The sequence below is a fragment of the Zalophus californianus genome, chromosome 11, assembly GCF_009762305.2.
Source record: "Zalophus californianus isolate mZalCal1 chromosome 11, mZalCal1.pri.v2, whole genome shotgun sequence".
Classification (NCBI taxonomy): Eukaryota; Metazoa; Chordata; class Mammalia; order Carnivora; family Otariidae; genus Zalophus; species Zalophus californianus.
Window position 1 is genome coordinate 110,314,195 of NC_045605.1, and position 25,056 is coordinate 110,339,250.

Genomic DNA, 25,056 nt, shown 5'->3' on the forward strand with positions numbered 1-25,056 from the left:
GGGGGTGCTGTGGTACCTGCCATCCCCACAGCATCCAGGGTGAGCACCAGGCACGGAGGGGTGGCACAGGGAGCGAACCCACAGATGGCGGAGTTCATGACCACCCCGTGCACTGTCCTCCAAGAAAGAAAAGCCCCCGACTGCAAAGAACAAGTGAGAAGAACCTGATACCCGCCCCCCCGCCCCCCGCCGGCAACCGATGTCTCCATGTTGCCATACTTGCTGCTGCTGTGGATTCCCTAAAAACCTTTCAAGTGCAAGGTCGCCTCAAGCAGAGATGTTATCAGGCTTGGTGACTTCTCACTGTCCTCATACCCATGCAACCAGGTCTGCACACCAACAACGGGCACACTCTTCCCGGGGAGCCTCGGAGCACCCAGCAGGGGGACTCGGGGGAGGGGGGCACATTGTAGCCATTCTGGGCCTCTGGTATGTGCCCCAGAGAACTGACTGTTGCTCATTCATTCACTCATCCACCACTCTTGCTCAGAGCACCCACTAAAAGCCAGGACATAAGGGGTGATCCTGGCGGGTGGTCTGTCTCTGCCCCCTCATGGGGGGTTGACCACACATGTCAGTGAACAAGTGTGACTCCAGCTGTGCCGAGTGCCACCTAAGACAACAGGTCCAGGCAGGAGGGGATGGGGGGCCCAGGCACGGGCCAAGGGAGCCCCTCTGCAGGAGGATGGGTGCCCTCAGTGCCCCGGGCCCTGCCTCCTTCCACCTGCAGGGAAGCGTCTTCACCTTCAGCAGTCCTATCTGGAAAATCCCAGGTGTTCCTCCTCAGGCTGGGCACCCAAAGGTGGGAAGTGCGCTCCCAGCTGCTTCTGCTTCCCAGTGAGGACAAGTGTGGCACCTGCTCCGGGAAAAAAGGACCAGCTTCTCAAGCCTGCTCTGATGGTGGGCCCCTTATGCCCTCCTTTCCCCCACGCATCCTTCCCTCAACCAGCCCCATCTTAAGTTCCCATCCTGCTTTGGATGGAGTCCTTCCCCCAGAGCGAGAAACGTACCAAGGTCAGAGCCATGGGCTGTGTGGCTCCGGGCCTTTGTGGACAGGTGCATGGCTGAGCACTCTGACAGTGAGGGCACGGGGTGCCAAGTGCGTGTGTTGTGATGCCTACAAATTCCCTCCTGTCAGAAGCACAGGCAAAGGCACAAGGCAGCACCATTCAACTTGGAACCCACAAGACCAGGACCAAAGGAAGGACGGGACACTCAGCTACATTCTACTTCCCAGCACAGGGCGCCCAGAACAAGAGCAGAGCCCTGCTTTAGAATTTCCCAGCCTCAGAATTCAGTTTATCCCACAATGGGACTTTGGAACCAGCTACTGGCCCTAAAACAGATGTTCTGAACTGCGTGTGTGGTGACAGGAGCTTCAGAGACAGAGCAGGTGAAATGGTTGCTGCTTCCTCAGATGCCCGGTTTGGCATGTTGAGCTTCTATAGGGTTCCGGTGTGCCTCAGTGAGTACCTGGGCCTGCAATTCTGGCACGCTGCCACCAGGAGGAGGTATGTGCCACGATCACCTGCCACATTTGTAGAACGTTAACGCAAATCTGGAGGCTCCTGGGATTACAGCCTCAAAGAAGAAAGAAACGGGATTGTAAATCACGGATTCAGTTAACGGCAGGGCAGAGTAGCATGTCTCTCCCTTCATCGTTCCTACATACAGACATGGAGTCACGTAAGGAGGAAGTACACCCTGGCCACATCCGAGCGGAGGGCAAGAACCCAGGACTGTCATCCACCACGGTTCAGAGAACTTCTGTGAAGAACAGGAAGACAGGCCTTCCTCTGTACTTTTGTACTTTATTCTAAACCGTTCTCTTCTTCCACTCAAGTGGTTATTCCAAATATAAGACTCACACGTGCACACAGTTTAAAGAGACAGAGCGCTACAAGGCTTGTTACAAAACCCAGAGGACCCAGGACCCAGGGCCCACTTCTCAGTCCCAAAGCCTTCAGCTCATTCTCTCTAATCTATCCCTGTGTCTCTAAACATGCTCATGAAGTTCCTACTTGATGTTTACATTTTAGATGTTGTCTGCTGACACACCACAATGGCAAATGATGACTTCGCTTGGGTACTGAACAGTGGCAAATGATGACTTCGCTTGGGGTACTGAACGGTGGCAAATGATGACTTCGCTTGGGCACTGAATGAACAGTGGCAAATGATGACTTCGCTTGGCCACTGAACGAACGGTGGCAAATGATGACTTCCCTTGGGCACTGAACAAACGGTGGCGAATGATGACTTCTCTTGGGGTACTGAACGGCGGCACATGATGACTTCGCTTGGGTACTGAACGGCGGTACACGATGACTTCGCTTGAGGTACTGAACGGCGGCACGATGACTTCGCTGGGGGTACTGAACGGCGGCACATGATGACTCTGCTTGGGGTACTGAACGGCGGCACATGATGACTCCGCTTAGGGTACTGAACGGTGGCACATGATGACTTTGCTTGGGTACTGAATGGTGGCACAGTTGGCAGTTGTGGACAATTAATTCTCTGTTGTGCATGCACATGAGAGTGTGTTGAGCAGCATCCCTGGATTCTACACGCTAGCTGCCAGCAACATCCCCTTCCTCCCAAAGGTGACAACTGTGTTTCCAGCCATCACCAAATGTCCACTGGGAGGTCAGAGTCGCCCTCGGTTGAGAACCACTAATTCAGGTCTTTTCTCTCATTCTCCCCTCCCCTTCCCCAGGACTTCCACCCTCAGGTTATAGTTCTGTCATAATTCCAACTAGATCGACACTCAGGATGTACGTCACAACTGTGTAATAGCTATTCATAGCTAAGCCATATAGTATATCATGATTACTTTGTCTTTTCCCATATATTGTGTTTTCCCTGGGGCAAGATCATTTTCTATTGTTTGTGTGTTGGTTCAATTGTGTACGTACTTAACAGTAATTCCAATCCAAATACTTCCTAATTAAGTCAATCTCTTTTCAAAATCTTCAAATATGTTGGGTATTTTGCTAAGTTTATCTTCTTGAAGCAATTGCCCCCAAAGACTTCTGTTCTTCTCGGCACAATGTGGATTCGGTGTTCTCTATGCCTGTGTCCCCAGGATTCCTTTCAATTTGGTCTTGTGTTGGGGTCATCTGAATCCCAGACCCCCTGGATATATTGACTGTTACTTGGTATAAAGCCTCATTTTTGGTAAAGGACATTCTCTAGTTGCTTCCCAATGAAGGGAATTTGGGAGAGGATTTTTTTTTTTTTGAGACATTGTTTATTGAAAAATGGCTTTTTAAAAAAGATTTATTTATTTGAGAGAGAGTGAACAAGTGTGAGGAAAGAGAGAGAGAGAATCTTAAGCAGACTCCACACCCAGTGTGGAGCCCAATGCGGGGCTCGATTTCATGACCCTGAGATCATGACCTGAGCTGAAACCAAGAGTCAGATGCTTAACTGACTGAGCCACCCAGGTGTCCTGAAAATGGCTTTATCTGCACACTTAACTGGGAATCTGACTGGGTACAAAATTCAAGGTTGGAGGGTAAGGTAAAGAAAGCTCCTAAGACCATCTCCTCTGTGGGTAACACAAAGTCTGGACAAAAAGTCCCCTTACCCCCAAACTCAAACAAGAATGACTCCCTGAAAGCTCTGGGGTGTGAACTGAGGTAGGCAGATTTTGGACGGGAGTGGAAAATTGGAAGCTTTGGGCCATGAACAGAGTGTGATGCGGGTCACCTGAAGCTCTGATGAAAAACTGCAGCCTTTCTGGCTTGAGAAATCAGAGGGCAGAATGTGGGGTGGCCACAGCTGCCAAAGTGAGGGGAGAATCCCAGAAAAGAGAGAGCCAGAGAATGGCAGCTCCATGTTCTGTGTGTAAACTTTCCCCAGATCTCTGATGGATGTATGAACGGTGCTTGCGCAGTTGTAGATGAGGCTAAAGTGCCTGAACCTAAATTTGAGCTGCTGCTACTGCAGGCTAGACACGTTCCAGTTTGAGACTAACCAAGGTACTTACCAGCTAAACTGCGAACATCAACACTCATCCAAGGAATGTAACAGAATCCAGACTGTCACAGCATAATCTTCACAATATTCAGGATACAGTGAAAACCTACTTGATGAACCCAGACATGACTAAGAGGTTGGAATTATCAGACAAGGACTTTAAAGCAGCTATTAGAACAATACTCATCTCAGTACAGGAAAATACACATATTGCATAAAAGGAAGGAAATACCATCAAAGAAATAAAAAAAAATGTATAAAGAAGTGAGAATATTAAAACTGAAAAATACAATGTAAGTTAAAAAACGCACTGGATGGGCTTAAAAGCGAGATGGATATGGTGCAGCAAAGAGTGACCTTGAAGAAACATCAACAGAATTTATCCAATATGAAGAAGAAAGAGAAAGGATTTTCAAAAGTGGACAGAATCTTAAGGACTTGTGGGACAATGTCAAAAGGCCTAATATTTCGAGTCCTAGAAGGGGAAAAAATTGGAATCCCAGAACAAAGAGAGAAGATGAGTCAGAAAAAATATTAAAAAAAAAAATGATGGCTGAAAATTTTCCCAATCAGGTGAAGGACATAAATTTACAGATTTAAGAAACTCAGTGAAGGTGTGCCTGGTGGCTCAGTCGATTAAGCATCTGCCTTGGCTCAGGTCATGATCCTGGAGTCTGGGGATTGAGACCTGCATCAGGTTCCCTGCTCAGTGGGGAGCCTGCTTCTCCCTTTGCTGCCACCCCCACCCCGTCTCTAATTCTCTCAAATAAATAAAATCTTAAAAAAAAAAAAAGTGAATCCCGAACAGGATAAATAAAAAGAAAATCTCACCCAGGCACATTATAGCCAATCTGCTGAGAGCCAAAGGTAAAACGAGGAACTCTTCAAGCAGCCAGAGAAGCATGACACGTTCCTTAAAGAAGAACAATGATTTCGATGACCGTGAACTTCACATCAGAAACCATGAGGCAAGACTGTGGATCATTTTCAAACTGTGTAAATAAAATAACTGCCAACCTAGAATTCTATATCCAGTGAATGTATCTTTAAAGAAGGCAAAATAAAACATTTATAGATAAACAAAAACCATGAGAATTTGTTGCCGCAGACCTGCTGTTAAAGGCAGTTCTTCAAGCTGCGGGGGAACGACACTAGATCTTAGAGGCGTGAGGGTATCAGAAATGGTAAATACATAGTTGAAATACTAAAGATGATTTTCCCTCTTATTTAAAAAATAGTTGTGACTGAGGCAAAAATATCGTCTTGTGGGGCTTACAATGGCAGTAGATGTGACGCCTGTGACACTGCAGCATACATGAAGGCAGGAGTGAGGCAGACACACCTACTTGGTTGCAAGGTTGTTATATTTCCTGTGAACTGTGCAGTATGAATTCTAAGTGCCCTGAAAAGTGAAGGACGTATACTGTAATCCCAGAGCCCACCACTAAAAAGAACGTAAGTATGGCAAAAAGCCAGTATATTAAAATGGAGTGTTTTTTTTTTAAGATTATTTATTTATTTATTTGACAGAGAGCGAGCGAGCGACACAGCGAGAGAGGGAACTCAAGCAGGGGGAGTGGGAGGGGGAGAAGCAGGCCTCCTGCTGAGCAGGGAGCCTGATGCAGGGCTCGATCCCAGGACTCTGGGATCATGACCTGAGCCAAAGGCAGACGCTTAATGACTGAGCCACCCAGGTACCCCTAAAATGGATTTCTAAAAGTAGTCAACCAGGGGCACCTGGGTGGCTCAGTAAGTTAAGTGTCTACCTTAAGCTCAGGTCATGATCTCAGGGTCCTGGGATCAAGCCCTGCATTGGGCTCCCTGCTCAGCAGGGAGTCTGCTTCTCCCTCTGCCCCTCCCCGCTACTCTCTCTCTCTGAAATAAATAATCTTAAAAAAAAAATAAAAGTAGTCAAATAGTCCAAGAAAAGCAGACAAGGGGGAGAAGAAAAGAGAACAGATAAACAGAAACAAATAGACTGGTGGGCCCACACTGAAGGGCACCAATAATTACATTAAATGTTAAGGGGCTAAAAGTCCAGGTAAAAGGCAAATATTATAAAAATGGATTACAGAGAAAGATCTAATATGCTGTGTGTGCCCTTCAGGTACAAAGACACAGAGGTTAAAAGCAAATGAACACAAGGTTTCTCATGGATGGAGCGCCTATATTAATATCACACAAGAGAGACTTCAACCACTTGAGTAACAGTTTGGCAGTTCCTCAAAAAGTTCAACACAGCGATACGAGATATGAGATGACCCAGAAACTCCACTCTCAGGTATATTTCCAAGAGAACTGAAGACAGGCTCACACAAGTACCTGCACATAAAATTTCACAGCGTTACTCCTAGCAGCAAAGAGACGGGTATGGAGGGTGAGGAATGACTGTCAATGGGCGTGAGATCTCTTTCTGTGACAAAATGTTCTAAAATTAGACTGTGTTCATGGCTGCAAAATTCTGTGAATATACTAAAATCCACCACATTGGGCTACTTAAGTGGTTGAATTTTATGGATAGGAATTATATCTCAATAAAGCTGTTATTTAGGACAAGAAAATCCGTAGAGACATAGATGATCTGAACAAACATCTTGAACCAATTGATGTTTATGGAATAGTAACTACAGAACATACATTCCCTGGGCCACACAGGTCTAGTTTGGAAAGAAGTTTGCTTCAGGAGTTTGAAGGGTATGCTTCACTTACTTTAGTTTCCAGGTTTGTTCCGGAGGGATCTGGGGACCCCATCATGTTCATGGAACGTGCATCCGCTCCCTGCTGCACCCGCCCCCCCCCCCCCCCCCCCACCAAGGCTGGAGAGCCCCGCAAGATCGCCTCTCTGCTCCGGGCTGTCTGCGGTGTGCTGACGTGTGTGCCTCTGCCCTCTCCTCCCATGCTGGGTCGGGGGTGGGGGGGTGGGAGGCGCTCTTCCATTGGTACACTCATGCTCTTCTGTTCCGGAATGCTTCCTTCAACTAAGTTTTGGCCATTCATTCCTTTGCTTTCCTTTTCTCTTTGAGGCAATCTTATTCCTTCTGGACAGATCCTCCAATTTAATTATCTTTCCTCTTTAATTTCCCACATCTTCTCTTTCTGGAAGATTCCTGTCGGTTTTATCTTGTAATCCACCTGTCAGAGTTTTCATATTTGCTGTAGTATTTTTTTTTTTTTATTTTATTTTATTTTATTTTTTTAAAGATTTATTTATTTATTTTGAAAGAGTGAGAATGAGAGAGAGAGAGAGCACATGAGAGGGGGGAGGGTCAGAGGGAGAAGCAGACTCCCCGCTGAGCAGGGAGCCCGATGCGGGACTCGATCCCGGGACTCCAGGATCATGACCTGAGCCGAAGGCAGTCGCTTAACCAACTGAGCCACCCAGGCGCCCCTGTAGTATTTTTTTTTTAAAGATTTTATTTATTCATTTGAGACAGAGAGAGAGAGAGAGAGCATGAGCAGGGAGAGAGGCAGTGGCAGAGGGAGAAGCAGGCTCCCTGCTGAGCCAGGAGCCCGATGGGGGGCTCGATCCCAGGACCCCGGGATCATGACCTGAGCCGAAGGCAGACGCTTAACCATCTGAGCCACCCAGGCACCTCTGCTGTAGTATTTTTAAATTTAAGAGGTCTGATTTTGTTTTGTGACTGTGACTTGAAAAAGGAGTATTTTTTGTTCTAACTTCAAGGATGCAGTATCTCCTCTTATCTCACTGAGCAAACTCATAATACCTTTCCATACTCCTATTCTCCCTGCATGATCTGTGTCCTTCATCTCTTCCATGGCATGTTTGTTTGGGGCTCTATCTTCCATATTAATTCTTTTTTTTTCATAGGAAGCAGAAAAATGACTTATGCCAAAAGATGGCAGAGATAAGAAAGTCATCCTGAAAACATACTTCAGTATAATTCCACCGGGACAGGTACTCCCTGTGAACATGCTCTCCTCCCGACTGCCCCTGGAGTCTCATGGACTTGGGACAGTTTTTCGATACTTCGTCCATTCCCGTGTTGTGGGCAGGTTGGAGTCATCTGTCAGTCCCCGGGTTCCAAGGGGGAGAGCAACGTATTTCTTGGAAGAACAGCACCTTGTACATCACTAGAGTGCACAAACATTTTGCAGAGTCAGCGTACTTTAGGTTAAGCAGGCACAGAAATCATCAAAATGTAAAAAAGGTGACAGGAACGGATACTATGTTGTAGAATAAGATACTCACAAGTGGTGTGGACGTTTAAGGCAGCTGATGGCCAGAAGAGGTGAGTCAAAGAAGGTGTTCTGCGTTTGGAGGTGATTTTGCATCTAGAACTCAATGAGTGAGCACTGGGGAGCGGGGCTTCCTCCTCAAGCCAGTGATACTTGAGGTACCAGATGGTTCAAAGAGGGGTGGAGTCGGGCCAGAACTGCAATCAGCCAAAAGACACTGCAGTCTCTCTCTAAGATAAATAATAAAATAAAATCTTTAAAAAAAAAATGGGAGCTCCTGGGTGGCTCAGTCGGTTAAATGTCCAACTCTTGATTTTGGCTCAGGTCATGATCTTAGTTGTGGGATCAAGTCCTGCGTTGGGCTCCATGCTCAGTGCGGAGTCTGCTTGAGATTGTCTCTCTCCCTCTGCCTCTCTCCCCTCTTTCTCAAATAAATAATAAAATAAATCTTAAAAAAAAAAAAAGCAAAAGAGAGAGCAGTAAATGGAACAGGTCACCGGTGTGTTGATGATAATTCCCCGGGTGGGACCCGTAGGGATGAACCCGGGCACCAAGAAGCTGACGAGGGAAGACCCCAGAACACACTTATCATGACATGGAACACTGTGAGGCCCTTCATGCCCCGGGTGCCACCGGAGCTGCCAGCCCTGCCCTGCCGCCTCACTTTCTATAGTAATTCCTTCATCTGTGCACAATGCTCCCTGGCAGGCAGTGCATGTTTAGGAGCAGCCCCTAAGGAGTGCATTTCTGTCTGAGTCTGTTTTGTGAATACTGACAAGCTAACTCTAAAGTTTCTACGGAGGCACAAGACCCAGAAGAGCCAACTCAATACTGAAATCAGAAAACTGGTACCACCTGACTTTAGGACTTAGTATAAAACTACAGTAGTTGGGTACTGGTGAGGGACTAGACAAATCGATCAGCAGAACAGAAGACAGAGCACAGAAACAGACCCACACAGATACAGTCATTCGATCTTTGACAGACAAGCAAAGGCCATTGAGTGGACAAGAGACAGACTTTTCAACAAAGGGCTGGAACAATAGGACACCCACCTGCAAAGAAAAAAAAAAAAGAATCTAGACCCAGACCTTACACCCTTTCACAAAAACTTAACCCCAAATGGGTCATTGACCTAAATGTGAGACACAAAACTACAAGACTCCTAGAAGATAATGCAAGAGAGTATCTGCATGACCCGAGTCTGGCAATGACTAACCATTAAAGAAAAAATTGGTAAGTAGGACTTCATTAAAATGAAAACCTCTGCTCTGCAAGAGACACTGTCAAGAGAACAAGAAGAGCCACAGAGTGGGAGAAATTCTTTGTAAAACACAGATAATGGACTGGCATCCAAACACACAAAGAACTCTTAAAAGTCAACAATAAGGAAATAAGCAACCCAATTAAAAAATAGGCAAAAGATCTGAACAGACACTTGCCAAAGAAGACGTATAGATGGCAAATAAGCACGTAAAGATTCTCCACGTCATATATCATTAGGGAATCGCAAATTAAAACGACATACCAGTGCACACCTATCAGGGTGGCCCAAATCTAGAACGCTGATGCCAAATGCTGGCAAGGATGTGGAGCACTGGGAACTCTCGCTCACTGCTGGTGGGAATGCAAGATGGTGCAGCCACTCTGGAAGATGGACCGGCAGTTTCTTACAAAACCAAACATGCTCTTACCATACAGTCCAGCAACTGCACACCTTTGTATTTACCCCAAATAAGCTGAATGCCTATGTCCACACAAAAACCCACACACAAATGTTTATAGCGGCTTTATCCATAATTGCCAAAGCTTGGACACAACCAAGGTGTCCTTCAGCAGGTGGATGGATGAACAAGCTGTGGGACATCCAGACCAAGAAATATGATTCAGTGTTCAAAAGAAACAGCTCTCAAGCCGCAAAAAGACACAAAGGAACCTTACATGCATCTTATTTAAAGAAGCCAATCTGAAAAGTCTCCATCCATACTACAGTGTGATCCTAACTACAGAAAATGCTGGAAAAGTCAAAACCGTGGAGACAGTCAAGATCAGGGGCTGCCAGAGGATGCAGGAGGGAGAGATGAACAGGTGGAGCACATAGGAATTTGAGGGCTCTGAGCCTGTCATTCTGCCAGGGCTCTTGTATGGTAGTGCTAGACACATGTCATTTGTCCAAACCCATAGACTGTACAAAGCAGAGTGAACCCTGAGGTCAGTGGTGGACTCTACTTAATCATAACGTATCCATGCTGGTTCATGAATTGTCCCAAATGCACTACACCAGAACCAGATGTTGCAAGTAGGGGAAGTGGTGCGTGGGGTGGGGTGAGGAGGGAGTATACGGGAATTCTCTGTGCTTTTCACTCTCTTTTCTCTAAGTTAAAGCTGCTAACACCTAAAGTCTACTCATTGGAAAAGAAGCTCATTTCTACCATTTCTATTATGGAAAAAGTCCCTCAAACATGCAAAAGCAGAGAGGCAGTTACACTGGATGACTGACCGCCGCCATCTCATCCACCAGCACCAGCAAGGATGTGCCCGTGGTGTCCCAGTTCCTCCCTCCCCCACGCACCCCTGCCCTCGGCGGATCCTCGTGGAAGGAATTCCAGCTTCCTATCACCTCGCCTGAAGGCAGGTCAGCATGCTCTTTATTTAAAGATCCAGCCCTGTGGTAAAAACGGAATAGCCACAGTATCATGATCACCTCAAAGGGCAACTCGGATCGTCACATAAATGCCCTCTCGTGGCTGAGGTGGTCTCATGCCTGCGCCCATGTGCACGGTCGGCTTAGTGGAGTCATGAGGGCTATCCGTCGCATCTGGCTGGCATGTCACTTGTCTCATTTAATCTACCGGCTTTCTTGGCCCCCTGGGGACCCACATGTTAGAGGAACAAAGACGCTGCACCCTCCATTTTGCCCGTCACGCTCCCTCTGTCTTGCTGTCGGCTGGAAGTCGGAAGCTGGACCATGTTCAGGTGTGATCGGGGCAGGTGGTGCCCTGTGCCCCCACATCAGGCGACCCTGAAAGTCTGCGCGTTTTGTGTGGTAAGATTTAGTCGGAGGGGGTGGGTGTTCAGGGGTGGCCAGCCGGATCCAGTGCCCGTCTGTAGCAGCCCCTGGACTCTCTGCCTCTGGGGGTGTGAAATGGCGATATTCTACTGCTGTTCCGTCTCCTGTTATTAGTTGGAATAATTTTTAAAGAGAAACTTGCCTTTCTCAACGGTTCGACTGTCCCCAGGACACTAAGAAGGGTGAGCTAAATGCTTGTTTTTTTTTTTTTTTTTTTTTTTTTTTTACCAGTTTTCAGATTAATGAGTTTGTTCCTTCCGAAGCGACCCATTCTTTAAGAATTCAGGGATGTTTGAAAACCATTTTTTTTTTTGAAAACCATTTTTAATATATTTGAATCCGCTGCAGTGACTATCCTTTGTTTTTATTTATTTATTTTTATTTTATTTTATTTTTAAAGATTTATTTATTTGAGAGAGCGAGAATGAGAGAGTACACGGCGGGGGGGGGGGGAGGGTCAGAGGGAGAAGCAGGCTCCCCGCTGAGCAGGGAGCCCGATGCGGGACTCGATCCCGGGACTCTGGGATCATGACCTGAGCCGAAGGCAGTCGCTTAACCAACTGAGCCACCCAGGCGCCCTATCCTTTGTTTTTTAAACAAGCTTTTTATTTTAGAACAGCTTCAGATGTGCACAGAACTTGGGAGGGAGGCAGCACGGAGAGCTTCCCCGGGCCCCTCTGTGTACACCTTACATTAGGGTGGTGCGTCTGGAACCAATTTTGACATGTTATTATATTAACTGAAGCCTACGTCTATTCCGATCTCCTTAATTGTTACCCAGTGTGCCTCTTCTGTCCAGGACCCCATCCAGGACCCCACATTACCGTCAGCCGAGTCTCTTTAGACTCCTCTCGGCTGTGACAGCTTTCTGACCTTCTTTGGTTTTGATGACCTTGACAGTTCTGAGTCTGTATCAGGAATTTTGTAGACAACCTCTTAATCACAATTTCCCCCTCACGGTCAGACTGGGCTGTGGGTTTGGGAGGAGGACCCCATCACATCCGGGCTCATGCTCCTCACCTGACTCGTACCCGTGATGATGACCTTGCTCAACTGCTGGGGTGCACGTCAGGTCCCGGCCGTACTGTCCCTGATGGCAGGAAGTCACTGTGCTCGGCTGTACCTCGGGGTGTGGTTAAGGCCCATGTCGCCAAAAGCAAGAGCAGGGTAGCCAGCCTCATGAAGTTTAGGGATTCTTCTTCAGGGGAGAATTTGTCTATTCTCTTTCCATGTTCAGCTGTCTATTCACATCCGTAGGACTCATGGATATTCCTTGTGTTACACTTCGGGTTATAATCCAGAACTACTTTGTTTACTCAGCTGCTTACACTGTCCCAGCATTGGCCACCGGAGCGGCTGTGTCCCTGGGCCCTGCCCGCACGCCCCACGCTTTACTGCTTCCCTCCTGACGCCCCTTGGCTGCCCAGGGCCACTCTTCCCTTCGTGCTCCAGTTGTCCGGCATCTGCTCCGTGCAGCGTCTTCCCGGGACATTGTGTAGCTTGCTGCAGAGACGGGGTGTTTGGGCTCTGGGTGCGCATCTGCTAACAACCTCAACTGCAACTGAGAACAGGACTCGTACGTCTCTGATTTTACACTTTTCTCTCTTTGCTAAAAGTCTGGGCTCCTAATGACTGACGTGAAGGTAATGGTTTGTTTGCTTGCCCAATCTCTCTGCATGCGCGTCATCTGTTAATCAGCCATTACGATCATTAGCTTCAGGATAACAACACGGCGCCAGGACCAACGGTCTAATTACCGAACAGAGCTCAAGACTTCCTGCCTTCCGCTTGCAGCCGTATGCACTGTCGCTTGAAATGATTTCTCCATGAATGCCACTAATTTAATTAGTGGTTATGTTCATTTACATTATTTTGTTTTTGACTTTTTAAAATGTTGATTGGTGTTTTACAATTATGTGCAATTTTCACCCAATTTCATAATCTGATCTATGAAACAACTGGTACTTGGAATTCTTTGTCTTCCTCCCCCCGGGCCCCAGAGGCAGCACTCAATTGAAAAAAATGGGGTGTGTGGATGATCTTTCCACTAAAAAGAAGAAATGAGCAGATTCCTGTGTGTGTGGTGGGGTGCATGAGGGTATCTGTTCCCAGCCTGCACAGATGGGAGCATACCGGTCACACTTTTATGGACCTTGCCTCTTCCACCTAACAGTGCATCCTGGAGACAGCCCCAGGGCGGCACCTGGAGGCGTCCGTCTCTCCTGACGACACCCAGTTTTCCACCGTGAGCCGCCTCCGTGGTGTGTGCTGCCGTGTGCTGTACCAGTGTGTCCCTGGGATGCCTGTGCGGGGCCTGGGGTTGAGGGCTCTAAGGGCTCCTTGTGCAGGTGTCCTGGGCCCCGGCTTGCCTGCACCACCAGAGGGAGCCTGTGTGGGGTGCTTCCCCTCCGGCCGCCAAGGATCGACTGGACGCCAGGCTTCCAAAAACCGTGTGGCCGCCGTCTCCTGCTGTTTTGTCAGCGGTGGCTCTCCCGTGGCCTCAGTCAGCGGGGTCTGGGGAAAGCTGGCCCCTAGCGCATGGCTGCAAGCCGCTGTCTTACTGGACATTTCTCCAATCAAATCTGCAGACGCTTTCATATAGGAAACGGTGCGCATGGGACGTGATTCACAAGGTGCCGAATGGGGAGACTCCTGCCTGCCGCCCAGTTGCTCCCGCCCTCCCGGGGCAGCCTCGGTGAGTGTTCTCGTGTGTGCTCTGGGAGTTGTGCGAATGTGACGCAGTTCAGGTTGTGATTCTCCGCTTGTCTGCAAGCATGGTTCATTCCATCCCCGATCTTGTCTCCTCTGCTTTCCGGTGGCATGGTGTCAGCTCACGCCCTTCCCAGGGACCTGCGTCCCTCTGGACATGGGTCTCTGACAGCCCGGCCCCTCACCCAGCCTCGGGCATGGGCTGGCCGGCCACCTGCTCACACGAAGTCCTTCAAGGATGCCCTCAGCCTGTCCAGTCACCTTCTGAGCATGTTATTCCCTCAGTTACAACAGCACTGGAGGAGAGAGAAGGTCACCATCCGCTTCTCCGAAGTAGCCCTCTGTCGGAGCCCAGCCAGGCGGCCTCACCCCTGGGGCTTGTGCGGAGGAAGCGAAGCTGCCCCGGGGTTGGCCAGGTGCTTTGGCCTCAAATGCCACGCTCCTCTCTGGGCAGCTGGCGTGCAGCAGTGGGTGGGCTGCCCTGCCCGGGACTTCCTCCAGCCCGGAGCTCCACTCCACACCCCCTCAAGGAAGCTTGCGTGCAGCGCGGGCAGGCGCTGAGCAGAGGGCTTGCGTGCAGCAGCCAGCCGTGGGTGCAACCCCCTGGTGTGAGCCCAGAGCGTGGCTGCTTTCTTCCTGTGCTGCCCGACCCGCGGGGCCCATGCAAGCACCGTGGGGCGCATTTCTGCGTTCACTTGGGTTAGCCACAAAGCCGCATGCATGCGTGGATGGCGTGTCCTGTGCTGAGCACAGGAGCGGCTGGCCTCACGCGTCAGCATGCATCACGATGCTGAGATCCCGAACCACAGCAGGTTCTCAGTAAATATCTGGGAATGTGGAAACACAATGGGGGGTCCAACACATGCATTCAGGTCCCAGCTCCCTGTTTCCCAAGGGAGCAAGTGACCTGGGACCAGGGCTTTGAGCCCCGGCGGCTCCATCCACAGTCCTGGGAGAGTGAGCCCCCGCTGGTTTCTGCCAATCCCACAGGCAGGGGTGAGGACGGGTGTGTGACACCTGTGGAGGCAAAGCCAGAGGCTCTGCTCTCCTGGGGAGGGGCTGCTGCACCCCCAGCCCCACATCCCCCCAGCTCTTCTCTTAGGCAAGTGTGGGCTTGCAAGCTGGTCTTTCTGACTTTCTGATCTGAGCAGCCTTCGTCTCTGTTCTGCTGGGGGTCGGTCCTGTGAGGACAGGTGTCCGTCACTTCCTGTGCTCCTGCTGGGGCTGATCTGGGCACGAATCGGGGGCTTGGGGGGCTCTCAGCCCGTTCATTACCTTGTCATTCTCCTGGTGAATATGTCATTTCAGTTCAAGACCAGCAGCTTACAAACGTCACGTGGAGGCTGCCTGGCCGGGCTGGGAAGCCAGGGTGACCTTCTGTGACAGCATATCCCCCTCCTGGCCCCATCCCCACCTCCCAGAGCTGCCCTCCCTCATCGCTCCCACTCAGCGTGGCCACTGTGGCCAACGCCAAGGCCCCACGGGAGATTTTCGGGTCCAGAGGCCCAGGCTTACCACTGGAATAATGGGAGGGGGCCTGGCCGTGTCTGCAGCATGACTAGCGAAGCAAGATCAAGAGGGCACGTTACGTGAGCCCTTCCAATGTGTCCCTATGCTGAGGACTTTGCATGGTTCTGGCATCAATCCTATGAACGGCCCAGAACTTCTGCACGGCCTGGCCTTAGGGCTGCGGGTGTCCGGCTCTGCGGACACCTGCCGCTGGGACCCTGGTCAGCCTGACTTCCCACCTGCCGCGCAGGACGCTGGTGGCAGTCTGGTGTGTGCATCTGATGGGCAGGAAACATGTGTATCCCAGCCCATTCTATAGAAGGGAGGGAGCTAAATGCCAGTTCACTGAGGCTTCTGGGGGCTCAGTGGTCTGGAACGTGGTAGAAGGTCCCCTCCAGCATGGAGACAAGCTGCTGCCCTCACCCCACCGCATAGGCATCCATGTGCGTACACAGGCGTGGTCCACGTTCTGCCGGGAGCACCGGACGTCCCGACACAAGACAAGAGAACTTGGCATTTGGTGAAATGAAGGAGCAAAAGCCAACAGGCTCCCAGGGCAGGTCAGGGAGGGAGGCAGGGCCTCACGGTTGCAGGATAAACTCGCGCCAAGGCCAGGGCAGGACAAGGCAGGGGTCCATCTGCTCCCCAGCACCCCCTCCCCAGCCCCTGGGCAGCTCCTCTGGTTGTGTCGAGGTGGAGGTGGGGTTAAGAGCTGCCCAGGACGCCATCCTTCCAGCCCCCCCTCCCCAGGGCTCCTTGTCCCTCTGACGGAGCCCCCACCCCACCTTGTGGTCTGAGGGTAACTGGGACCCTGTGGTAAACCCATAGCTGAGGTGGCCCTGCGTGTGTCTGGCGGGTAATTAGCAGCCTGGGGTCTGGACTGGGCTCAGCTGTGGGCAGGCCTGTGAACAGTGTGGGCTGGGCTCAGCTGGCGGAAGGCAGATTACCCACGGGACGGTGACAGGCCCCACTCACTGTAGCCCCTCATGAGGCCCCCTCCCCAAGGAAGACTCGCCCAGCAATGCTTCCTAATGCTCCCCCTATCCTAACAGCAGGAAGACCCCCTTCCCTCCTCCCTTCCCTCCCAAACAGCCCTGGTGATGGGGATTTGCCCCTTCCCGAGGTACGGCATCTGTGGGAGCCCAGCTGGACCTCAGCTCACCTTCGTGCACCTGCTGGTTCCACCCTCCACCCCGAGAGCACCCTGACCCCCTCCCAGGGATGTGCCAGCCGCTGCAGACAAGATGCCCCCAGTGCTGCTCTGCATGATGTTCTGGACCTTTCCTCCCACTTGGCCTGGCTCCTCCAACATGGCCTTGAACTCTGCAGCCTTGGTCTGGGCTGGTCCCATGCAGGGCGGAGGGCCATTGAGGCCTGGTCCTCGACATAAGTATTACCTTTCCCGGACCACGTTCTCTACCAAGTTCTGCCGCCGCTCCCAGGACCCCTTGACTTAAGCCCTCCCAACAGGGTGCTGGTGGCTGGCCTGAAGGCAGACGCAGGCTGCCCCCTTCCTCTGGGTAGAGCCTGGACGTCATTCTGGAATAGCCCCTGTGGGCTCAGGTGGGCCTGATTCCGGCCGGGGAATCCTAAAGTGGTTGACTTCCCGGTGTGTTTAAAACAGTCGTTTTGCTCTTAAGTCAGAAGGCCAATCACTAAAACAGGATTCTAGCAGCTTCGCAACAGGACTAATGCGTATGAAGTCAGCCTGGGCTTCCGAGGGGGCGTCTCCTCGCTGGAGACGCTGCGTGGCCCCCCTGGGCCAGGACCGCACGGCCTCCTGCATCCCTGCTGCTACCCAGGCCACCTCACCAGGGAGGGGCAGCCCCGTCCTGGGCACTCGGAGCCCCGGCACAGTGTGCACATATCCGGCCCCTCCCGCCGGAGGCCAAGGCTGCCCGGGGAAGTGGCCCCTCTTGCAGGCGGCACCCAGGGACCGTGGCTGCGGCCAGGGCGAGGGCAGGGAGGAGGCTGTGGGGGCCAGGCCAGGCGGCCGGTCCCGGGGTCCTGTCCTGCTCTACCAGGTCTGCCAGAACTTTACCTCTGAGCCTCAGGCTCCTCGTCTGCACAACGGGGAAGCTGTGGACTGCAGAAGGGTCGGAGATTTCAGCCTGGGGCTGGACACGCCGCAAAGAAACGCTCCAGAAACGCACGTCGTGATTGTCACCTCTCAGCAGACTAGCTGGACAGTGAAACGCGGGCAGCGACGGACACAAAGAGACGGTCAGGACCCTGTCGCTGCCAACCGAAGCGGCGGCCGCCCCCCAGAGGGTCCCCGTGCCCTGGGGGCACAGGAGGGCCGACCTGCCCGTGGGGAGGCGCACGGCGGGGCGGCCGGGGTGCGGCAGGGAGGGCGCGGGCGTCGGCGGGTTGTGTAGCTTCTGGGGCTGGTGTAGAGGGGCGTCCTGGCTCCGGGCCACACAGAGCACCAAGCCATGGTCCCCGCTCTTCCAGAAAGTGGGGCTGGGGGCGGACATCATCCACTCGTGGTTCCGTGGAGCACATTCCCACCTCACAAGGGAGGGGCTGAGGACAGGCTGTCCCACGTCTGCCCTCCCTCCCCTCGAGGTGGTCAGGGAGGGGGCTGGCAGGGGCTCGGAGCCGGCTCGGGGCGTGTGTCATGCGCAGAACCTCCCATCTCACCAACGGCAGACCAGAGAAGGCGGGCAATTTGCCCCAGGACACACAGCCTGCAGTGATGGCCATGCGCTCGCCGTGGAACCAGGCAGTCAGGCCACGCCCGAGTGGAACCTGCTGGATCAGACTGAGGCTCTGAGTTTAAGTCCTGAGCACCTGCCAAGTTCTCCCCGTTGCACATTCCCACCGGCCGTGCAGGCTTCCGCTTCTCTGCATTCTCTGCAACCCTTGTCACTGTTCTCCAACCAGAGCCGTCCTGTTGGGCGTGAGGGGGCCTCTCCTTGTGGTGTTGGTTTGTTTCCCTAATGACCACGGATGTGGAGCGTATGCGGGCCTTGACGTTCATATATGCATCAGGAGCGGAGCGCTGGAGTTTGGGGGTTAAAGTTCACCATTTCCAGGTTCTGGGCCAGAGATGCATCTTCAGGGCCCATCACCCCTGTCCTTCCATTGATGATGCGCACTGCATCCGGTCTTCCGTACATGTGGGATGTGGGCACCATAAGGAAAAGGCTCGGTGGGAACACGAAACAGCGCAGCCACAAGGGAGAACAGTGCGCCCAGAATTACCATGGGATGCAGTGGTTCCACTCTGGGGTGCCTCCCTCAAAGACCTGAAGGCAGAGACTCGAACAGGTTCTCACATCCCCCGGTCCCAAGAGCCACAACGTGGACACCATCCGTGTTTGTGGATGAGGCGTGGTCCATGCACACGATGGGATACTCTCCAGGCTCAGGAAGGAAGGACAGTCTGACACCTGCTCTCACGTGACGTCACACAGAGTGAAAGATGCCAGTCACAGGAGGACAAATCCTGTAGGATTCTGCTTATGTGGGGGCCCCGGGGTCATCAGATTCATGGTGGTGGGCACCGGGGGCTGGGGGAGCGGAGGGCGCCGTTTCCCTCTGGGAAGGTGAAGCCGCTCTGGAGACGGATGGTGGGGACGGCTGCACAACAGTGTGGGTGCAGTCAATGCCCCGGAGCTGTGCGCTTAAACACGGCTCAGACGGTAAATTTAACGTTAGGTGTTTTTACCACAATTAACAAATATTTAAGAAAAGGGGGAAGGTGTTGGGTGCCTGGGTGGCTCAGTCGGTTAAGCGACTGCCTTCGGCTCAGGTCATGATCCTGGAGTCCCGGGATCGAGTCCCGCATCGGGCTCCCTGCTCAGCAGGGAGTCTGCTTCTCCCTCGGACCCTCTTCCCTCTCGTGCTGTCTATCTCTCGTTCTCTCTCTCTCTCGAATAAATAAAATCTTAAAAAAAAAAAAAAAAGAAAAGAAAAGGGGGAAGGTGTCGCTTGAGGTCCAGGAACCCATGCTGGCTCCGTGCGCGCCCACTGGGCGGTGGTGAGGTCAGGCACGCGGCGCAGCTCGAGCCTGGGGCGGGGGCGCCGTCCGCGGGGGGCCCTGGGGGCTACTTCTCCCCCACGTGGAGACCACCCTGAAAGGGGCAGCTGTCCCCTCTGCCACGGCGGGAGGGCCCAGCTTGCCACTGAATTGTTCACTTTAAAACGGTTAATTTTGTGCCGTGTGGATATCACCTCAACTTAAGAAAAAAGTATCCCTAAAACGGACACCGTGTCTTCTGAGAGGCTCACTGGTGGGGAGGCCCCATGGCGGCAGGCGCGGCTTCCGGCCTAGTGAAGACCGCACCCCAGAAGCCACCAGGAAGACACAGGCTCGTTGGCGGGCGGTTGCCACGGCTACCTCCAAATCCCACTGTATCAGTGTGACTTCACCCTTTGGGTGTGGATGTGGGGGGGCTCGGCTCTGGGGGGGGAGGGCCCGGGGATGCTCCCCCAGGGGGACCGTCTGTGAAGCCCTGGAAGCCAGAGCTGGGTGGTCAGGGGCCCATGAGGCGGGCACAGGGGGTCCGCTGGACTCCTTTCTGAGACTTGCGTCAGAAGCTGGGGTTTAAGGCCTGTGTGTGAGTCAGTGCATGCAGCCATGACGCAGTCCCACACTCAGTGTGCCCCGGGTCCCAGAGGCCGACACCTGAGATGCAGGCGCGGGCAGGGGGGGGTCCCCTGAGGCCTTTCTCCTCGTGTGTGGACGGCCCTGCTCCCCCTGGATCCTCACGGGGTCGTCCCTCCGTGCGGGTCTGTGTCCTGATCCGCTCTTCTCGTAAGGACCCCGGTCACACCGGATCAGGGCCACCCCGGTGACCCCGTGTTACCTTGATCACCCACTGAAAGACCCCACCTCCAGCTACAGCCACATTCTGGGGGTCAGGGCTTCAACATCTCTTGTGGGGACGCAGCTCAGCCCAGAAACACCTGGTTCAGTCCCTTTCTCCCTGGGTCTCTGAAGGTGCTGGCTGGGCAGGGTTCTGCGTGCCGCCCCGCACCTGGTGGTACCACGACCCCTTCACAGGGCGTCTGGCCAAGTGCTCCACGGCTGAGAAGGCCCTGTGCGCGCGTGCAGTGGTGGTGCACCTGCCGGGCCGGGCCCCTGCTCAGACGGCATGGGGAGGGCCTTTGAGGGTCCCAGCACCAGGCACGCTCTCCTGGTGCGTCCCCGAGGAGTCTCCACAGAGAATGGCAAGGAAGGAAGACACGCTGCATTGAAATGAGCAAGCTCTCCCGAGCTCTGCAAGTGCTTTTGTGGGCGTTTAAGAAAAAATAAACAAAACGTGCGCTTTCAACACCCCCAGATCTGGCCGCCTCCATCAGGTGGTAGGAGGGGGTGTCCCCGGCCCCCCGAGAGGGCAGCAGCTGGCCACCTGCTCTTGTCGGCTGCCCCCAAAGGCAGGCCTGGACCCCACGGGGCAGCCAGCGCCAACCCAGACGCTCTTCCCCACCAGCACGTGGCCCTGGGTGGCCCGATGGGAGCCGGAGCGGCGGGGCAGCGGCCTGCTGGGGACGGGTCCACGTGCAGACGTCACACGCGCCAGGAGCTGCCTGGGGGAGACCTTGAGAGAAGTCACATTCTCCCGTGGCCCGCCTTCTCCACCAAAGCCAGCGTGAGCCCGAGAAACAGCCCGTGGCAGACTGCCCCCCCCCCCCCCCCGAGGCCCACGGGATCCGGTCCCACGGCCCCGCCGCCCGCCCACTCTCCCGGCATTCTCTGCCTCAGCCATGCCGGCGCCTCCCCGTTCCCCAACGACCTGCTCCCACAAGCTGTTTTTTTTTTTTTTTTTTTTTGGTTTATGTGTACTTTTGTAAAAATTGAGGTGAAATTTGTATAATGAAAAATGCACCCTTTTCAAGTGCACAACACAATCAGTGGCATTTAGCGCCTCACAGTGATGAGCAACCACCACCTCCTTCTAGTTCCAGAACATGCTCAGTGTCCCAAAGGAGACCTTGTACCCACGGGCTGCCCCTCCCTGCCCCCCCTCCCCCCAGCCCTGGCAACCGCTCATCTCCTTTCTGTCTCCCTGGATTTGCCTGTTCTGGGCAATGAAGTCATGCAACATGCGGTCTGTGTGTGTGGCTCCTTTCACTCAGCGTCATGTTTTCGAGGCTCGTCCACGGTGTGGCGAGGGTCAGTGCTTCGCTCCTCTCTGGGTGCGCGCTGGCCCCTTGCACGGCTTCTGGCGGGCTCCCCAGACTCACGCCAGGCTCCATCTCTTCGGGAAGGAGAAGTAGGAGCGAGCATTTGCTGGGGGCCGTGCCAGGAGGGCAGGGGCTCACTGAGTCCTCGCTGGACCGGGAGGCAGCTCCTGTCACCATCCCCCCCTCACATACGGGAGCCACATGAGGGGTCGGGGCAGGACTCTTGGCCCGCCATCTGGCCCCGGGGTCCATGCTCTTGCTTCTGCGCCAGCTGGATGAGAGAAGGACCGCGTCCTGGGGCTGCTGGGGGCCCCGGATGTGTGACAGCCGTTCTAGTGTGTCACCCCCCCCCCCCGTAAGTTTCAGCAACACGTGGCCCCGCAGTCAGCTGATGCTCCGACTGCTCCCCAGAGCCCAGGCTGTTGGGTGCGCTGGGGGCTGGTGCTCCCTAGCCGCTCTGAGCTAACCCAGGCTGTGCTGCCAGGTTCACATCTGCCCAAGGGGTGCTGGGGAGCAGGGCGGCAGGCAGATGTGCGCCTTGGCCGGGAGACAGACTCCAGTGCCCCAACAGCCCTCCTGCCCCTGCTGAATGGGACGGGGCTGACACCGGGGGCGATGCTCACTGCCGGAAGAAGTTCCTGCAAATATGCTTCCTCCTTCCCTCCTGCCCATCACCCGTCTGTCAGTCCATCCATCCGTCCTCCACTGGCTGACCTGTCCCTCTATCAACCCGACCCGTTATCCATCCATCCGCCCGTCCGTTTCTCCCAGCTCCCCACCTATTCATCCACCTCAACGCTTCATCCATCCATCCGTCCGCCCGTCCGTCCTTCCATCCACCGGTCTATCTGATGTCCGTGAGGCCATCTCTGTTAAATCAAGCATTGTGTAACGTAAGCGTCCTGCCTTTGAAGGGCATGCAGTTCGGCATGAGGACGGCCAACGGGGGGGAGCCTGGGCCAGCAGGGCAGCAGGATGGCCCACTAGTAGGGAGCAGGGCTCAGCCCTCGGGAGCCCAAGGAGCATGGCGGGTCCTCAGGCCCTGGAAAGCCAGGCGAGGGTGTGGCTACTGGCGGGGGACCCGGGGAAAGGGGTGTGGCCCTGCATGACTGAGATGGGCAGGGTGGGGCCCAGGCCTGACTCTGCGCACACAGGCTCCCTCCCGGGCCATGGGGACACACCTGGCACCCGCAGGTTCAGGCCATCACACATCGCCAAACCTGCCCTCCCAGGGCTGGTCACCTGGGCTGAATCCTGCCCACGCCGGCTGGAGGACAGCGGCCCGGGAGACCCCTGTCGTCACCCCCTCTGCCCTGTGCGTCTGCCCGGCTCCCTGCAGAGATGTGTCCACGTGGCCGGAAGCCGGGGGGCTGGGCCAGCTGTAAATGACAGGGTGCGGCTGGGCTTGTCATGCTTCTTCTTTTTTTGTTAAAGTTCAAGTCTGTTGGACTGCGCTGAGCATGAGGTTTGGTCTAAAATAAACCCGGAGGTGCGTCAGTGTGTGGGCTGGCTCTGCAGGCTGGAGGCCGGCTCCACAGCGGGTGGGGGTGGGGGCTGGGGCCACCTGCTGCGGTGTGGTCCCAGGACTGTCACCTCCTGGGAGCCTGAGGGCAGAGGGGCCAGCCCCGGCTGGGAGTCGCCATGCTGGGGGGCTCGAGGACCCACTGCCTGGTGCTGGGTGGCCATACTCCATTTCCCCCATGAGCCCCGGGGGTTCTCAGCTTGGCTGGGGAGTCAGGCACCCCCAGTTTGGCTCTGACTTCTGCCCGGGAACTGTGGGGGCAGAGCAAAGCAGAGGAGCTTTCTCCCCCAAGGAGACAAACACAGCATTTCCTGAGTGCCTCTGAGGGGCTGGCAGGCTCCGTACTGCACCCCAGCTAGAAGAGGCACTCCCCACTGAGGCTGGGGAGGGGGCGGGAGCATGGCCTGCTCTTCTCTCCTCCTTCCCTGGGGGCTCCCAAGCCCTGGAGTTCCGGGTTCTAGCTTGACCACGTCTGGCCAGCAGGGGCCTGCTGGGGCAGCCAGGACCCTGGCCGAGAGCTGTCCTCCCATTCTTCTGTCCCACCGTAATCCTGATGTTGTTTGGGGCAGCAACACCCCCAGGTTCTAAAATGAATAATTTCCTGGCTTCTCTTGAAATTGTGCGGAGATGCATAGCACCATTCTAGCCAATGAGATGCAGGTGCAGATCTGCTGGGAATTTCCAGGAAAGTTTGGCTTTTCTAATATAGGTACCGATCTGTCACTTCCTTTGGCCTTCTTGCCTGGAATGTGGATGTTATGGCTGGACCTTCAGCAGCCATTTTGTGACAGTGAGGTAACAGCCAAGAGAATTTAAGCTGTTGCATCCCTGACCTGTTGAATTAATGCCTTTAGCTATCGACCTCCCGATTTAAAGACCAAATAAGCTCCAATTTGTTTTAAAGCATCTGTTTACTTTGGTCATCTTTACTCCCTAATTGATAAACTTGACAAAATATTGTCCAACTCAGAGGTTTCGTGTCCCTATGCCCTTGGGTATTGCTCTCTTGTAGCATTATGCTCACAGCCTTGATCAGTTCCAGAAGGATCGATCACTAATATACCCCAGCTCTTCAGGAAGGCTGGGCCCTTTCCTCTCCTCAGCCACGAGAAGAAACCCAGCTCTCCGAGACAAGACTGACAGCTCTGCACATCTCTTTCCTGATGGCTCTGTGTGGGCACACTTCCCTTCTCTACAGCCCCCAGCATGTGGACGGCGCAGCTGGGCCTGGTCACGTCACCCCGAACGTGTTTGCTGAGTGGGTGGCAGCTGGCCCAGGCGGTCAGGGGGTCCTGCTTGCAGCGTGGTACAGGGGGCATGCAGATAAGATGTGTGCCCAGGTGGTCCAGGGCCAGGGGAAGGCGAGGAAGACGCAGAGGGCCAGAGGGTGGCCGGGCATGGGGGAGTGGGCACTGGAGAGATGCGTGTTGGGCAAGGTGGGGAGGCATCCCCAGTGAAGTGAACAGCCTGAGGAAGGCCAGAAATAGCAGGAGGGGCCAGTGAGGGCTGTGGGAGGCTGGTGGGTAGACTGGGAGGGTTCCAGAGCGGACACTGTGGATAAGGAGGGGCCCCGGGAGGGAGAAGGAAGCCAGGATGATTGCAGTAGTCCAGGGCAGGACAGTGGTACCAGCTTCTCTGTCCGAATCTCTCCCACACCAGCAGGCAGCAGAGCCTGCCCCTCACGTGCCCTGAGCGCCCCTCCCCTGGAGCCCCTTGCAGGGGTCTCCCCAGTGACACCCAGAATCTAGGTCTGATGGACCGAGGAAGGCTTGATGCCCCCCAAAAATCCATGTCTGTGCCCTAACCCTAGAACCTGTGACATGTTTGGAAGAATAGTCTTTGCAGATGTAACTAAGGTAGGGATCTCGAGACGAGACGACCCTGGATTTAGTTAGGGTGGGCCGTGAATCCAGAGACAGGTGCCCTTAGG

The 25,056-nt window shown here is 53.9% G+C and overlaps 1 protein-coding gene across 1 annotated transcript in view; it reads right to left on the minus strand.

The window, feature by feature from the left end:
• Positions 1-25,056, minus strand: part of SHANK2 (SH3 and multiple ankyrin repeat domains 2) — a 504,408-nt gene that overhangs the window by 27,049 nt on the left and 452,303 nt on the right.